Below are 17,993 nucleotides of genomic sequence, written 5' to 3' on the forward strand. Positions count from 1 at the left end.
GGAAAGGCAACTTTACTTGGACTCCTATAAAACCATCTTGCAACAAATACCATTGACAGGAATTCTGAACGCACCACCTTCGCTTTCAGTGTGCTCAAGCTGTGAAAGGCACGTTATTTTATGATGGAACTGGACTAGATTTTGTGTGATGAAGGTTTCTGTTTGATCTGAAGCTGCTGACCAGATGGATGTGTTTGTTGTCAGCAAAACCTTGTTGGTTGCTCACACGCTCGCGCTCTTGACACCGTCTGTGTCTGGTAACTTGACTGCAAGCGGAAAAATGTTTCCGCGCAGTTTTGTACCAGACTGCCTACGTTTTTATCCTCAAAGAAAATGGAACATAAGCTATAAGATATAAAAGCGGGCACAGTCTGTTGTGTGTGTGTAGCGTCATATGTGCAGTAGAGCGGCATCTGTTGTGTTGAGTTGCTTCGTTTAGGGTGCAGGCTGAGAGCACAGGAGGGCCTTAGAGACAATGCATGAGAGATGGGCGTGAGAACACTGGGAGGGCTTGGTTCTCTACAAGAACTGTCTTGTGTTTGGGGAAAATATCCTTACACTCAAAGCTCCAGCGCCTAGATCCAATTCTAACAAACTGGTTTTGCAAGAAGTGGCTCAGAAGAAGAGAGAGGAACACACACTGTGTGAGTGTGTATGTGTTTGTGTACACATATCTTGCGTGCAGCCACAGCTGTGTTAAAACCTCACCGCTTTTCCCTTTTTGTTGCCTGTGCACACCGTGAATACGGATTTACACAAAGCTGTAACTTTGATGTGTAGGTACATTTAGGGGCCTCATCCCCTCTTGAAATCCAATAGGGAAAGCATCCACCCGCGCGTACATTTAAAAAGCATTCGTTTCATTTGTGGTATAAATCAAAGCCATGAGTAAAGACGTGTTATACCGGTGACTCAGCTTGCTGTTTTACTCGGAGCCTCAGCCGTATTGTGTTTCTTTTCTCCCCAGGTGTTACAGCAGTTATGACAAAGAGCTGAAGACACCTCAAGCAGTGAGTATGTTCTTCTCAGTCTGGAATGTATGTAAGGGGATGTGGGACTTTTTCCAAAAGCTATATATTGTCAAACAGGTTAGATTATTTTTGTTTTCAAACATTCAATACCAACCCTGCAAACTATGCCAATTCCAGGCCTCATTTGATTTGAGTTCATTCAGAAAAAACAGGATGCTTTTTTTTCCCCCCTCATCAAATTAAATTTAACAAGAGACCCTTGAAAAGAGGTTGTTATGATTACATTACAAATTCGGGGTTCATTCAGTGAATCGAGCAATTAATTAGATCCCCCCCCCCCCCCCCCCCCGTTCAGATCACAATATTTGTACGAAACGTAAACGACTAATATGCATCCTTAGTTTGCTATGTGCTGGGAGCTAGTGCAGAATGTAAATGATTGTTAACTGCGCCCCACAGGGGCTTCCAGGGATGCAGGATTGCGTGCGCTTGTTTATGTGTGCTGTTACGTGTGGCGTTAATCTCCCTCTCGCCCTTCCTCTTCGCTCCCTTTTCCGTGCGTGGCTCACTCGGCTGTCTCTGTGTGAGCGCTATCTGTTGTCAGGGGCGCGGCCGCGTCCTCCAGGCTTCACTTCACACCAAGGTGGCAGTTTGTTGTTGCGCACGCAGACAATGACTTGCACTTTCCTCTCCTACCTGACCCCATGGCCTGCGAGTGTCTTTTATTTGTTTTATTCCAACCTAATGCATAGCATATTGAAATCCTTGTGTGTTCCCAGACCTGATTCTGTCAGATTGCTGCGCCATCTCTGCCGTAAATGATGCATTGTGTTGCCGCATGCCGCGTGTATCATTTGTGATGAGTATTGATGAGTACTCACCCTCTGGGGGAATCATTTACTAGGGGTGGCGGAAGAGACGAGTAGCTGTTCCTTAACTGGGTTTTCGAGGCCCTCTTGCAGAGCACAGTAGGAGCAAATGGGTCCAGCCGTTCGTTTTTTCGAAGCCTATGGCATATTCTTCAAATTTGACTCGGCACGTTTGGGTGAGACGCCACCGTAACTCCCACATGACAGCAACGAGGTTGATGTTGGTCCACTCCCTGGCCACACCGAGCAGATGTTCAAAAACACCATGACCTGTTTACAAGTAAAATAGTCACAACATTTCTATCTATTACGTCCTGCTGATAAAAATTGAGTTAGACTTGTGAATCGCAATGGCTTGAGACACTTTGTGTTGTGTAGCAAGGCCGTCTTACTAGAAATTGCTCTTGTGTGGGTTCTGAATGAGGAGATTCTGAATGATGGGATTTAGCTGCTCCTCGCTGCAGGGATGGAGCACGTCTAGTGGATAATGTGTGGCTGCTCACTGTATTTAATACATTACCACAAATAAAGGTCAAGAAATTCTAATTGGGCGGTACCATTGGTGAGCTTTCAACTTGTCAGGCTCTCAGTTAAGAGGTCATGGGTTCTTAAACGGTTTCGTCCTTCCTGTGTGGAATTTGCATGTTCTCCTGTTGCTTGCGTGATTTTCCTCTTGGCTGGCGACCAGGCCCAAAGTCAGCAGGAATAGGCTCGAATCAGTGACCTCAATGAGAATAAGGTTAGAAAACGGATGGATGGACGGAATGTCGAAGTGGAATAAATGTTTCAGACGCCCATTCCCATCTCAACAGTGATGTTTGTAATTCTGTTGACCTTTGTCTGAGGAAATGGCAAAGTGCAGCTTTAGTCTAATACCCAAAGGGAACTACAAATGAGTGGAAATAAAAAAAAAATGCCATGATGTTGTTTATTTGACTTGTGAGCACGAACCTTTAGTCCATTTTAATTGATCCAACAGTAGATTAGTAGTCTTTTTTTTTTTTTTTTTACTCGGTTAAAGCATCCTGGCCCTACAATCCCACGCATGTCGCCTTTATCCACTTTAAGATTGCTACTCTTCAGCCCTATAGAAAGACTCACACAGTAAGTGCTGTAATGCACGTAGACTATTTGTACTTTAGACAAGGTGGGCGCAGCAACGATTGTCGTCGCCCCATCTGCTTGAGCCGAGCTTGAAATGCTGTGCCTTTTAATGACAAAACACAGTGGCTGCGAGCTATGCAGAAAAGAAGGGAGTGCGTGTGCGTTTGCATGTATGGATGCGTGCGAGGGTGGATGTGCGCCGCGTGAGTGTGAATTAGAGAGGAATAAAGGGAGAGTGAGAGGGAGAGAGAGAAAAACATCTCGAAGGTCAGGAACAGCAGGCGGCCGTAAGGGAAAGACACGTGAGACAGAGATAGTCTTGCGTCAGCCCCACAACTTTGCTCTTTAAGTGTGTGTGTGTGTGTGTGTCCCCTGTGGGGCCAACATTTCCATCCGCATTCTACTGTGCGTTACAATGAAACAGAATTGCCGTATTACAGATAGACATAACGTACACATTTCTGAGCCAGTCAGTCACTGAGCTTCAGATAATTTTTCGACACGATCCTTGTGACAGTGGAAGGGGAAAATTACACCTCATAGCCTGAGGGGAAGAATTTGTGTGTCTTGCCGCCTGTCACAAAAGCCGAATAGGGTTTCATCAATCTCAGCAAGCGCTATCATTTTCAGCTCTTGCGCTTTGTTTCTCTGTCTTTTTTTTTTCTCTCCCAGTGCCCTTTAAACTGGTTCCCTGTTAGATTAAGGAAGTGTTGAGATAACGCCGAAACATTTAGTACTTTGCACTTGCCTCGGAGCTACGGTTGTTAAAAAAGCTGCTGGGAGCCTGTCCTCGGGATAGAGAGGAAGGAGTCTCGATAGACGGCGTACATTCAGCTGACGCATTCGGCGTTCAGTTGGGGCTTGCCCATCATGTCGTCTTTAGATGTTCTGAAGGCACACATACACAGTGGTGGGGAAAAAAACCCCAAGTACAAATACTTAAGTAAATTAGGTATTTGGTATTTATGTTTCTGACACCTTATTCCTTTCTACATATAAAATAAACTTATGAATGTATAGTCAACAAGATCCTAAAATTTTGGCTATTTGTGGGCTAAGTAAATTCAATACTTAAGAATATTCAACACAATTAAACCACCTTCACTCCTCAATGGCATTAGCTAGCATACTAGCGTAAATAACACGCTAACACAAAGTGATGTGACGGCTCACATGGGCTAGCCAATTTAAACCAACAATCATTAAATAAGTCATTAAATTTACCTTTTGATGTTTAGGGAATACGGACGAATTGTATTGGCAAAGTTGAATCCGTACTTTAACAGGTGTCTTTTTTTTTTTTTTTAACATCAGTATTTGTACTTAAGTAGAGCGGGTGATTCCTTACAACACACATGTCTTGGTCCTCACGGTCTTACTTAATAGGGTTCAGTCCACCAGCCAGACTTCTGATTAACCCCCTCTGCCAAAGAAGCTTGCACTCTCCCTGTCACCAGCACAAGAAGAGTGAGGCTGCGCTTTTGCAGACCCTTGTGCCAATGAATCACTGCCCGCGCCCAGGGAGCCTCAGTCTGCTTGGGGGCTGCCCGCCTGGACGATAATGTGCGTGGTCATGAGGGGGCCTCAATGAATTGGGGCCCAGACAAAACCAGGGAAACAAACCCAAGCTGTCACAGAGAGGGCGACAACAAGAGGTCTGTGTGTGTGTGTGTGTGCGCCGATGTGTGTGTCGATGTGCTTTTTATAGTTCATGCTGGGATGTCGAGCCTGCAATCCAGTTGTGTGGGTATCGTCATACAGCAACTTAGTCTCAGCAGTTGATTGGAATTTGAGGCCCTTGGACTGAGCTTGAATGTGTTATTTCCTTTTCACTTTTTTTCAACCTCAACTGTGGTATTCAGGTTTGCAAGTGTAACTTCAAGTGTGTAGATTCAAAACATTTGCCCCTATATGAAACAATGAAAAATAGGAACAATTTGTTTGTGTGCGTGTGTGTGTGTGTGCGTGCGTGTGGGTTTGCGTGTGTGTGTGTGTGTGTCTGTGCAAATGGTACATGCAAGGTTTGCTGTGTTGTGGCTGATCATTAAGCAGACCACACACAGTCATTCTTTTTGTCACACACACACACTCGCACGCATACACACACACACACACACCTCTTGCAGCTGTTGCTCTCTGAGTCTTTCGGTTTATTGAGGCTATCTTTTGCATTTATGACCAAACCGCATCTCCTCAACACTTTATTCTTTGCGTGGCCTCTTCAGCCGCCCCGTTGCTCAACATCCTTCACCAAATAATCCTTCGGAACCTGGCTTACCGGCATGCTAGTTGCTGGGAAGCGTTTGCCCCTCCGAGGCCCGCGAGTCCCCAGGTCCGTTGGCCAGGCCAGGTTGTAACCTGGATACAGCTGCAGTCCAGAGGAACCATTAGCAGTGCCAGGAGGCTCTTAGCTCCCAGGGAGAGCTCATTACAGTATTTGTGCAGTCACACTTCTCTGAAACACAGCAGTGCGTCTAGTGAAACTAGCCAGGACGCGCAGCCTCGGGTAAAGCATTTGGACTCGTGTGGGACGAAATGAGGTTTCATCGAAAGACACAAACGACTGCAACGAAAGATATTAATCATTAAACACAGGCGGCTTTGGTTGAATGTCACTATTTGCGGGGTTTTGATCTGCTTTTTGTCGAGTGTGCGAGTTTGCACGCGATCGGGATTGGGAGTGTGTGTTTGTGTGCTCTCAGAGGCCCATTTCAGCTGTCTGGTGTGGTGTGCAGATGGCTGGGGCGTCCTGAATGAGATATCCCCTTTCTCTCCTCTTTTGCATCCTCCTCCTCTCCTGAGTTACATCCCTGCCTTGCGTCCTCTCTTTCATCGCCACATCTGCTGAGGGCCATCTTGGGCAGTGGAGACTTTTCCACCCCTCTCCCTCTTACTTACGTGCCTCTCAGAGCTCTGTGTTGCAGCCGTGGCACACAGTGGCTTTGGAATGAAATGTCTCTTAACCGAGCCATGTGCCCCGGAGCTACGGTAATTGCAGGTGAAATTCAGCTTCCTCTTTAAAATGCCATCTCTCATTTCCAGTTACCAGCCCCCCCTCTGTATTTTGCTCCCCCCGCACTCCCTCCCTGCTGCACGTCTCCCGCTCTCTCTCCCCCCTCTGGCTGTCTTTCAGAGCCGTGTGAATCCCTCAGCCCCTGTCGCGTCTCTCTGCCCCAGCAGACACTCCCACAATGCACAGCGCAGAAGGTCGGAAAAACCATAATTTCTAGCGATATCAGCTATGCGGTTTCTTGGACACACTTAACGTGTATGAGTGAGCAAGTCAAATATAGGATTTATGAAAAAGGCTTGGCTGTTGCAACGACAAAGAGCACACCGACCACAACAGGTTGCGGAAAATGAGTGCTAACATTACAGCTGGACAAACTGAAATTAATGATGCCCGTTTTTAATTGACAATTACCACACTGCTCTTAATAACCCTTTGGGCTCCAAAACCGCCCGTTTGGGTCCACCTCTTTTCCTGTGTTAAAGCAAATGTAATGAAACTCCCCATGAAACCTGCATTTACTGGAGTGAATCATACAAATGACCAAAATGCCCACAGGCATCAGTGCACCGCAAGGAACGCATGAGATAGCCCGCAGGCCTGTTCTAAAAATAGCCCACTGGTGATGCAGTGGATATTGTGATTGACAAGGAATGTTGCAGAGTTGGTCATTCGAAAGAACAAAATATTTGTGAGGAGAGAAAAATAGTTTGTTTCCCATCAAATCATTGTTGAAAATTGTTGAAAATAATCACTATGGCCAGTGTCCTCATTTAAATGAATATCATTAATAGCAAATTTGCTGTTTTTGCATCTAACTGGTAGCACTCTGTTTCAAAAAGGACTGTGACCCCTGGCCTACATTCAACACTTAAACCTTATGTACCCGGTTCTATCTTTTCTTTTTTTCTTTTTTAGTTCTATTTTAAGAAGGGGAAGCTCTGACATCTGGCCCTATGTTGATTTTTATTTAATTGATGTTTGTTTACCTTTGCATTGTGCAAACTAGAATTCAAAGGGTTCCGAAATAAAACGGAATGGATACATTTCTGGAAATAAGTGGTGTTTGTTAAAAACTTTATTTTGCATTTCAAGTTGAATGGCCACAAACAAAGGCGCTTTATAACAATCACAATACATATTGTTATAAGACAAATACTAGCCAGAACTGAGCATTATTATAATAAAAAAAAAAGCAAGAATCTGTGGTGCCTAATATATCTGACTTTTGTCCGGACGCCGTCATTGTTCATTGCGAGGAATAGAGGGGAAAAAAAGCAGCAGTGTGTCTTTAGAGGAGTGTGTGCGGCATATACAGCGTCAGCAAGGCGTGATCTGTGTGGAGGTGACATGAAGGTGAAAGCGGCTTGCAGAATGCTCTCCCGACTCAGGAGGCAGCAAATGGCTCTGTGGCAGATGGAGTCTTTGTCAGCGAAGAAAAATGGCAGTTCAAGAGCATCACAGGGACCCTCATATGCACCCATTGCACACACGTATGCACTATAATACATCCAGTCTGTCACACATGCATGCATAGATGCATGCATTACACTTACATTCGCACTGCCTACACAGACAAATGCACATATTGACACACATATCTGCTCCTCCTCTCCTCTCCTTGGCGAGCTGGGCTGGCGGGCGGTGACCTTCCCGGCTCGAAGGGTTCTTTGGCTGTTTGATCAATTATCCCTCTCCCATTGTTTACAGGGAAGCAGAAGTGGAGAGAAGGCTCAAAATGGCCACTGTCAGGTGGAGGGATCCATTTCCCTGCCAGCGTGGGGAGGAGGGGGGGTAGGGAGAGAAAGGGAGAGACAAGAGACCGGAGCTGTAAAGTGTCTTCGCAGGCAAAGGGAGGAGCAGCGAGGATGGGATGACATTACAGACAAGGCGCAGTTTGGTTGAACCCGAGTTACCATTTACATTACTCAAAAAAGATTTACGTGTGTATTTCAAACTTTAATAACCGTCACTGTTTTGAGTCCGTATGTCAATTTAGGAAGAACTTCAATGTTACTGTATGTAGATCTTAGCTAAGCTACTTACATGAATGATGTCATGCATGCTGTGATTGCATCTTTGCCATCAACATCTGAAATCCTGGCACCCTCATTCTGGTTGTTGGCAATGTCAGAATTGTGCTTCTCTTGTCTAACAGCTTCACGTGTGCAGCAAAAGCAAATATAACGCTCCACCTCCTCAATGTAAAATGACCTTTTGGCTATTTTAATTAGAAAAGAATATTCAATGTAGTTTATTTATATTATAAATTTAATTTAAGTCTATAATTTGTGTGCAACACTGTTACCGCTGCAGTTTTTGTAGTACAGTACTGTTCTGCGCTCACGTGGGCAAGGAGAGCCACAGTCTTAGCCATTATTGAATGGAACCAACTTATTTGGAATAAAAACCTGTATTTACATGTAGTGACTGGAATGGATTAATCTAATTTCAGTTCATTTGATTGGTACAATTGATTTGCGACGACACCAATTTGATCTCGTATTGTCACCAAAATATTACCAATGCCTATAATGCAGCAAAGTCAGCACTGCATGTACACCTACTATTTGAAACATTGAGACGTGAAGAGTGGGGAACGGGCGATGGGGGTACATATTCTAAAGGTCAGGTGGCATGGAGAGAAAAATAAGGGGGAACAAATGATGCACTAAGCGAATGACACTCTGAGGTCCTGCTTTAATATGTATGTATCGCAGGTTGATGGCTGATTTCATTAGCGTCTCTCATTGTTATTCATAGATTGTCCTCCTGCAGCAAAATGAATATTGTATTCACACACGCGCGCGCGCGCACACATATATACACACACACACACTCTTCAATAAACACACAACAATGGCATTTTCCAGGGAATACAGTCTGTGGATCTTGTAGAAGGCGCGAAGAAAAGGCTGATGTTACCGCAGGCTGTTATCTGTGCGGGCTATAATTAAAACAATTTACAGCCCTGTCATTTTAACACAGCTTTTTGGCGCGGCTGCGGACAATTCTTGTCAGGTTGTGAGGATTTAGCGCTCCTTGTTGATATTACGGAGAATTATTTTCAGAGAAAGGTTACCTTTGTTTGAGTGACAGGAGCGGAATAAGCTATGTTGTGTAGAAGGGTTTAGATTACGTCACTTCAAGTGACCCTAATCTGGGTGTCCGTGTGTGTGTGTGTGTGTGTGTGTGTGTGTGTGTGTGTGTGTGTGTGTGTGTGTGTGCGTGCGTGCGTGCGCGCGCGCTTGTGTGTGTGTGTGTGTGTGTGTAAGTGAGGAGGTCTTGAGTGCATGGTCATTAGTAGTCATTGGGTTTACAAGACTGGGTGCACATTGAATAGGGTAGCTAAACAATGGCCCGGGGCCCATTTTAGGCCCACTGTCCACCTTTTAGTAGCCTGCAGCAAATACTCAAAATAACATTTGACACACTGCACAACACTAAATAAAGAATGGGAGGCAAGCATGAAAACTAATAGTTTAATAGATATCGTTGTTGTGGTGCGGAAATCCCGTTTGTTAAAATATGGTGGGTTCCATAGAGTTTCACCAATTGATGTCAATGTTCTTTGCACGCTATTATTTTTCTGAACCAATTTGAAGTACACTAAAAACTATCTTGGCAACACATCTATTAACGTTCATGGAAGCTTAAAAGGATCCTAACTTCAGCACTTCCTCATTCCGTGGAAGCCTTGCGGTATTAGACCGACTCAAGATAGAAAATCTGGAATTTTTTAAGACATCAAGTGAGAATACAGATACATATCTGGCAAATGCACTGCTTAGTAGTTTTAATTACATCCCATCTGTACTTTGGTACTTGAGTACTCGTATAGACATCTTATAAACAATATACAATTGCTTAGATGAACGAGTTTTGGCATGTTCTCAAATTGGCCCTTGCATAATTAAATTTATCTGTATGTATTTGGAAAAAAAAATGGCTGGACACTCCTGACAGAGTGCAGTGCATACGACGAGCACATGAAGAATGCCTGACTGCCTCTCCTTCCTTCAAGATGAGTCTGTTTCAAGCAGGAATTCCAGTCCTTAGTGGGACATGAGCAAATGTTCTCAAGAGAGATATTAATAGCTATTGTGAGTGGAAAAAGGAAAAATTAAGGATTTTTTCCATATGTTTTACATGGAAAGTGTCCAGGTGGATTATTATCTCTTGGCCTCGTGTTTTTGAAGCAACTCAAATCCTCGAGGCGTTAGCCTTGTTAGTAACACAACACGCACTGTCTAACACTCCGAATGCCCGTCTGAAGTACAACAGGCCATTACTGATTAACGCATCTGATCCCAGCCAGTAGAAGGCACATTTTAATTCCTTGTATGAAGGTTGTTGGTTTGAAACATAACACACGTTTCTCGCAGGCACACAAGACATGTTTGTCATTTGAGAAACAATGTTGGCTTGTCTTCTCATATTTCACACTTGGTTTCATCCCCTTAACCGCAAATGCTGAGCCTGGACATGCTGCCTGACCTCTTAAGTCATGGATGGTGGCGTCATCACAAGGGTGTGCTTCATTTTGCCCACTTTTATTTCAAACATGCAGTACAGAAAACTTAAAGAAATAGAAAATCTACAGTTTCAAACAGTGCAGAAGATGTTGATAAAGTAGTAGTAAGATTTTTTTAAGATTCTTAGCCCTTCACTGTGACTTGCGATAAATTCTAAATTATTTAATTGTGAAACCTTCTGGCATGTGCAACCTTGGCCACTGGGGGCAGTGTAATAGACACAATCAAAGACGTTTCACGCCTGTAAGTGAATCTGTGAGCTTTAATCATTTTTTTTCGCAGACATTTTGATTACATGTTACTCTTACTCTTGTTAATGATTACTCTTTGTTAATATAGCCATTGCTTGAAGTGTTATAACACCACCACATAAATGCTATGCATTAGTTCGTTTATGCCACTTTGCATTTTGTGTTAGCATTAAGATTGTGGCAAAGTTTTGTACCGTACCAGAGCTCAAACTCTTAAGACACCGGAAACTAAGAAACTCCTTTTCAATGCGTTCAAGTTTTCATTTTGATTTCAACCAAGTCAACAAAACTGTTGTAAACGTCATGTTGTTTATTTTTTGAAGCTTTATTAAGTTGGAGACATTCCCACATGGCTTTGTGCTTTGGAAAGACAACGGAAAACAGTCACACAAATGCACAGTTTTCACTGTTTTGCGACACACACACACACACACACACACACACACACACACACACACACACACACACACACACACACACACACACACACACACACACACACACACACACACACACACACACACACACACAGACACACACGCGCGCAAGTGGTGTGACAGGATGTCACATATTTGGAGTTTCACAGCAAGCTGGCATTCCAAGACAGCAAAGAAAGGAGATAATGTCAGTGAGCTAGCTGCTGGTTAACTCCCTGCTTCATCCTGTTCCTGGGCCACAAAGCGTGAAGGGTGTGTTTTTTTTTGACACAAACAGAGCCCACACTTGCATCTCATACACATACATACGCACAAAGATCGCATTGCTTCTCCCAGCCTGCTAGACGACAAAAGCTGAAAAAACTGAATTGACAAAAGACAGCCATCGACTTTTCATTTTGGAAGCAGGAAGTGGGCCACACTGAGTGACAGGATGTAGAGTGATGTCACATGCTTGGATTATGCGCTTGAAGGTCATAGGATAAACATATATTTTTCTCCCTCTGTATTTAAATGTACAACACATCTGAAAAGGGCCTTTGTCTTTTTCATAAGATGGTGGGGCTATATTTAAATAAAAAAATCCTAAAATTAATCTAGTCAGCAGCAGGGGGAAAAAGCACTTCCTCTTAAAAACCACCCACACTGCTTTTCCGCCTTGTTGCGACTTGTATGGCTGTCATTGGAGGATTTTGTTTTCTTCCAGAAAAATTGCTCTCTCAGCTCAGGAAGAGGTGAAGCTGCACACCCAAAATACTCAGAAAATGAGTGGAACTCTTCTGCTCTCCTTATAATGTGGACTATCCGTGTACACGGATGTCAGGCGCACGCATCCATGCACGGCATTGTCGTCTCTTCCACGGGTGTGTTGTCACATGCAGCTGTTTGCTCTCCACTCTGTCTACTGTGACCCGAGTTATTGGAAATGGGCCAGTATGGAGTTTCTCTGATTTATTCCGAACATCTGTCTTTGGCAGGTGTGTGGAACCACAGGCTCTTCTGTCTGAGCCTATGATGTGCTTATCAGTACAGAGAGTATGTGTGTGTTTACAGGATGTGTGTTTGCGTTTGAGCAAAACAACAATAAGAGTGCAACCCCTACCCTGGATGGGACGAGTCATATTTGAGCCCTGTGTAATCTAAGCAAACATGTGTGAACAGACAGACCCTAAGCAGTGGTCTAAGGTCCGACTCCCTCCTCGGCACCGACTTGGTGAGACACGGCTATCGGTAAGCAAGCCGAGACGGCTTCAATTTCAGTCTTACCGCTCACAAGTGCTGAGACGGTTACTCTTTACCCGTTTTGAATCTTCCTTTTAGAAATGGAACAACAGGAGGGATCGGTCTCGTGAGTGGATCATCCACGAGGGAAGTGTGGCCATCCTAAGAATGGGACCAGTTGATCCAGTGGGTGTTGTTTCACTTGAAAGTCTGCAATATTGTTGCACCAATTACATTCCCAGTTGACTGTGTGTGATTCCACCTGTCGGAGTGTGATTGCAGTGCAGCAATGTCAAGACTGAGCTCGACCTAAGTCAACAATTCAGGTTTACCTATAGTGACCCCGTTTTTTAAACTTTTCCACCATCTGACGTTGCCTGTATATAAAAGACTGAGCTTTCTCCAAAGGCACCACTAGTAAAGAGTATTTTAGCCCTATTTTCTACTATTGTAGATTAAATGTGTCAGTCGAAAAGATTTGCCTCAAAAGGAGACAGAATGCCAGGCGTGATTTAAATTTCGGCAGTTACCTTGATTCAAAAATAGATGGGGTGGAAATCAAGACACGTTAACATGTTCATTTAGGAATTCGTTAAGTGTCTTTTCTGTTGCTTGGATCAATGGCACAGATGTGGTCTTTTGATGGCATGGTGGGTAAAATGGTGTGGAGCCGATGTTAACTAGTCTAGCCATAATGTTTTGCTAATGTACAGATAACCAAAGCAAACATTTTGTAGATGGATTTCCTTTTAGAACTGCCTATCAACATCAATAGGCAGTCTTGCCATATTCTCTGTTCACCCTCAGGTTGTGGTTAGTGCTGTGTAATCTCTATAACATTTTATATCTCAGTATACGTAATTTTATTTTATATTCTGACAATAATATTTAATCTTGTCTTTTACCCATTTATTAATAAAACATTGTATATAGAAAATGCAATAAAATGCAGTAGTATCACCAGTTTTAAGTCATGTACCATATTTCTCGGACCATTAAGTGCACCCGATTATTAATGAACTATACTGTATTCATACATTTTCACACAGCGGATTATAAAGTGAATTGTATTTGTGAAACATTGTATGTCAAATAGTTCATTATAATTATACCCTGTTTATGTGATAGATTGGGCTCAACGCTACGACCATTATGCTCGCAATTGTGCCAAACGTTTGAATGTGCGCTGGTAAAAATTTCAACTGGTCACAAAGTTAATCATCTCTGCTATATGACCAATCAACCAACTGTATAAATAACGGGTAATATTGTAAGGTAGACGCTGTGGTAATATCGTGCATCGTTTATACTGCTAATTTATTGATTTACTTTTAAGGGAAACTGGAAAAAAAAGACACATTTTGGGATTTATCTGGTGACATAACCACAAAGTATATGTTTTTAACCATGATTGTGGTTCAGTTCAGCAGTAGTAAATCCTATTTCTGCCACCAGTATGTATCCTGCCATCTATTGTTTTCAAACATTATGAAATGGCCTATCTGTAATCGCACAAGGGATGTGTTCCGACACAGGAAATGGGGCCATGTCACTGGCAAAAAGAAAAAGATCTCCATTCTGTTGATATTCAGCACAGCATTTCGAAGAAGCCTATTGCTGCTGACAGTCAGTCTTTTAAAGGCACAGCTGGACGTTTGAAATGGCCTTCTACATTTGCACCCAGGGGGAGCAAAATTACCCTGGATAGAGGAGCAGAGGTGTGAAACCAGAGAAAAGCAGAGTGCTGTTTCCAATGACATACATTTTTATTCATTTACTGCAATACTTCTTCATGCATTCCCGTACACAGACTATCATTGGTAAGTGTAGTGAAGGAAGTGTCAAGATCATTTCCTAATGCGTAAGTGATGATCGCAAAATGGGCAGCCAAAGTGTTAAAAATTGAGCAATTTTACACTCAAAAATACCACCTTTGAACAAAATTTCCTCTTACCATTCTGTCACTGGAGCTCCACCAGACATCTTAAATCCTCCCGTAAGCCTCAGATGAAGTATGTAATTCAATTTTTATGCTATGGTTACACAGATTGCATACAAAACAACTATACATTGCGTAGTAAAACTAACATTTGAGGGTCCTCAAGCAGGCTGCTTTCGTGGAATTTTATTACTCCATACTTTTTGGTCAAATCTAACCCACAAAATTTTGAAAACACATTTCTTAATTGCTCCTAATATAGCACGATATAATAATAATAATAATAATATAATGATATAATAATAATATAATGATATAATTATAATAATATAGCTGTGATGGTTACCGTAATTTTCGGACTATAAGTCGCGGTTTTTTTTCATAGTTTGGGTGGGGGGGCGACTTATACTCAGGAGCGACTTATATACATATATATGGGTTTTTTTCACTTTTTTGGGCATTTTATGGCTGGTGCGACTTATACTCCGGTGCGACTTATAGTCCGAAAATTACGGTATTTATTTTTCACTTATTCGTTTATTAAAGGACCCAGGAAGACTTATTACAAAAGTATTAAATTTTTTATAAATTGCTGCCCAAAGTCAGCTGAGATATGCTCCAGCACGCCTGTGACCCTTATGAGGATAAAGCTATTTGGATAATGGATAGATTTTTTCTTTTGTAAATTGTAAGTAACAGAGGTAACTGCAGCAGCTCAAAGCAGTAGTTAAACGGATTAATTGTGACCTGATTATCATAATTGCATGTTGAATTGGCATGTTGCCTTACTTTATTGCCCAACCATTTGTTTGCAAAGGAAAGCATTTTATCTGGCGTTCCCCTTGTCTTTTGGCTAAAGACGCTGTTGAATACTTTACAATTTAAATGTCAAGTGATGCGTATCCATTAACAAACACATGAAATATCTTGCACGTTTGATGCCAAAATCTCATAAATAACTACATGCATCTGAAAAGGTTCTGACGCATTGAATCAGAATTTCATTATAGGTCACGTTACAGCATTTTTGTTTTTTTGTAAAAAGCGATGACATTTTGGTATTGACTCAATGGGTGCCACCTTTGACCTGTTGAGAGCCATATTGTACGAGGAGAAGGTGGGCTTTGTTTGTCTGAAATGATCTACTCAGTCCATCTTGAAAATATTTCCGATCATAGTTAGTTTGCACACAGTAAGCTGTGATATTTCATTATCAAACCCACACAAACGCAACGTTTTGGCTGCTCTGTGTGATTCTGGTGTAATACGGATGTAAATAATTGCCTGATATTGCAGCTCGTGAATGCGTGCGTGGGCAAGCACACACACACACGTGTGATTTTTGTAACGGCGCAAAGATGTCCCCAGGGGTTCTTTTTCCCCCCCTTTTCTCATTACAAATGCTAATGTCACATTAATGAAATCGGCTTAGTTGAAGTTTATAGCGTAGCCTACACTGAGAGATTTGGCCTTGACACTTCCCACATATTTCAAGTTGAATCATATTTCTTCCTGTGGGCATACTATTCTGGGTTCCTCCAAAGTGTGTTGGCCCAGAGTGAAACTTTGGGAGGAAAAGTTTGAGTGCCAGGATTTTTAGTCATCGTTGCCGATTGAGGCTACAGACTGACATCTGCCCTTGTGACAACAGTTAGCTTTTTTACTGTAGTAATGGCCTCGGTAAGGATTGGCTAATGTGAAACATCATGGTAATGTGGTTTTTAGAGTCGCTAGCTGTTAATCATTGCTCAACACTGCGCCTGACAGGCACAACAACATGCCAGGGAATTAATCACAGATATGAATGATTGATTTTATGCAGATAACATAATAAGCAGCTATGTTTGGATACCATTACATTACATGTTTGTATAAGGGTACATTTAAATATCCACAAGTCAAGTTGGGGTTATGCACCATTTTAAAACTCATAAATATGTCACGAGGTTGACTTTATTGCTGATTCATAGAAGGTCTACTTTAAGTAGTTGTTCCCACAGAGCAGAGAGAAGTATATTCTCCATGTGTCAGTATATTCTACATGTGTACTAACGCTTTATAATATCTATGCTAAGTATCCTTAGTATGGTTGTGGCATTTTTGCATGCGTTATCATTAACCTAGCAGGCCTTTGTTAGCCAAAATTAGTTTAGGTCAACATTTTTAAATATGCACTGATTTATTACTCCTAATGGGAGTGATCAAAACACCTGGTTAAGTGTAGTCATGGTCGATATTACCTTCTTAAGGGATGATGACCATGTTTTTTTAAATTACGGTTCGATATTGTACTTTTTAAAAATATTTTGGTAAATAGGACTGTTTTCTACTTTTAAGCTAAATGTAATGCAATATGTAGTATGTTAAGTTAATGACTGAAAGAAAGAAAAGTATTCTTTTGTTTTAATTATTATTAGTAAGTGAGTGTCCCAACACTGGTGATCTATTTCTAGAACAGCTACTAACTAGTCATACCTGCTGGCACCATGTGGTGTATTTATTTTTTTACCACAATATGTATAATAGACATAGCAAAAAGGATCTGTAAGTGTACTGGAAGTCCTGCAATTACTCTGTTGTCTCCTTCCATTGTTCCTCTCCCTGTATTTGCCCATCCCTCCGAGGAAAAAAGTGGCTGGCCTCTTTTTACACAGAGGAATATTTTACAAAGTGTGTTTTGAATAGTTTTAGGCATGTGTTAATGACCTAAGTGTTTCAACTCAACAGTGTCTAAGGAGTGAAACTAAAATTACCACCTAAAATGACCAACATGACTCTAAGTGTTAAAAGGAGATAGATTTTTTTTATTCCTAAAATTTCAAAGTTTGAACATAAACATTAAAATTTACAAAAACAAAAAACATACTGAAATAATGATTTCATTAAATTGTGTTGTAATTGAAAGTTTAGATAAAATGGTCCATAAATAAGTTTAGACATTTCTTCAAGCTTAAATGTAAATGTACTAAAGCGTTTAATACAAATGAACTGTCAAGGCAGGGATTGTTTGGAGTCAGAGGGAGCCCATGTACCACCAGTAGTATTAATAACGTGCTACGTATCATACCCCCACGATAACCATTGGGGTTTATACCGCCCCAAAACAACACAAAGAATTCCCTCGATAAACTCATCAAACCCTTCTATTGTTTGGTCTTTTCACCTGTGTGTTTGGTTGCATGTCTACGTTCTTGCCTTGCTCCACTTTGTCAAAAAAATGTAAAAACACTTAGACTCTAAAACAAAGACCGATAAAAGATTGCTCCTTGCAATTAAAAGCCAATTTGGTAAAAGTGATTATGTTATGCTAATCATGGGAGATAATATCATGAAATTCATTGTGGTAGAGGGAGGTAGAGCGTGTGTGTGTGTGTGTGTGTGTGTGCGAAGAGAGGAGTGACAGTCCAGCCGCCATTACAAGCTGCTGATTTCGCTCTGCAATGTCAGAGCGCCTCTCCCTGAGCAAGACACTGAAAAATGGCAGCGCTGTGATGTGCTGGCACCTCACCTGCTTGCGCCATGTGTGTCCCTCTCTCTGTCTCGTTCTCTCTGGTTCTCTCGTGTGTGTGTGTGCGTGTGTATGTGTGTGTATGTGTGTGTGTGTGTGTGTGTGTGTGTGTGTGTGTGTGTGTGTGTGTGTGTGTGTGTGTGTGTGT

The 17,993-nt window shown here is 42.1% G+C and overlaps 1 protein-coding gene across 11 annotated transcripts in view; it reads left to right on the plus strand.

Moving 5' to 3' along the window:
- The window catches only part of baz2ba (bromodomain adjacent to zinc finger domain, 2Ba), a 76,294-nt gene that overhangs the window by 13,119 nt on the left and 45,182 nt on the right, over positions 1 to 17,993 (plus strand). For all 11 annotated transcript variants that reach the window (XM_037248420.1, XM_037248414.1, XM_037248424.1 and 8 more), the window contains exon 2: positions 968 to 1,010. The gene's annotated coding sequence lies outside the window, so the exon portion shown is untranslated. The remainder of the gene's footprint in view (positions 1 to 967; positions 1,011 to 17,993) is intronic.

Source organism: Syngnathus acus, chromosome 3 (genome assembly GCF_901709675.1).
Source record: "Syngnathus acus chromosome 3, fSynAcu1.2, whole genome shotgun sequence".
Taxonomy (NCBI): Eukaryota; Metazoa; Chordata; class Actinopteri; order Syngnathiformes; family Syngnathidae; genus Syngnathus; species Syngnathus acus.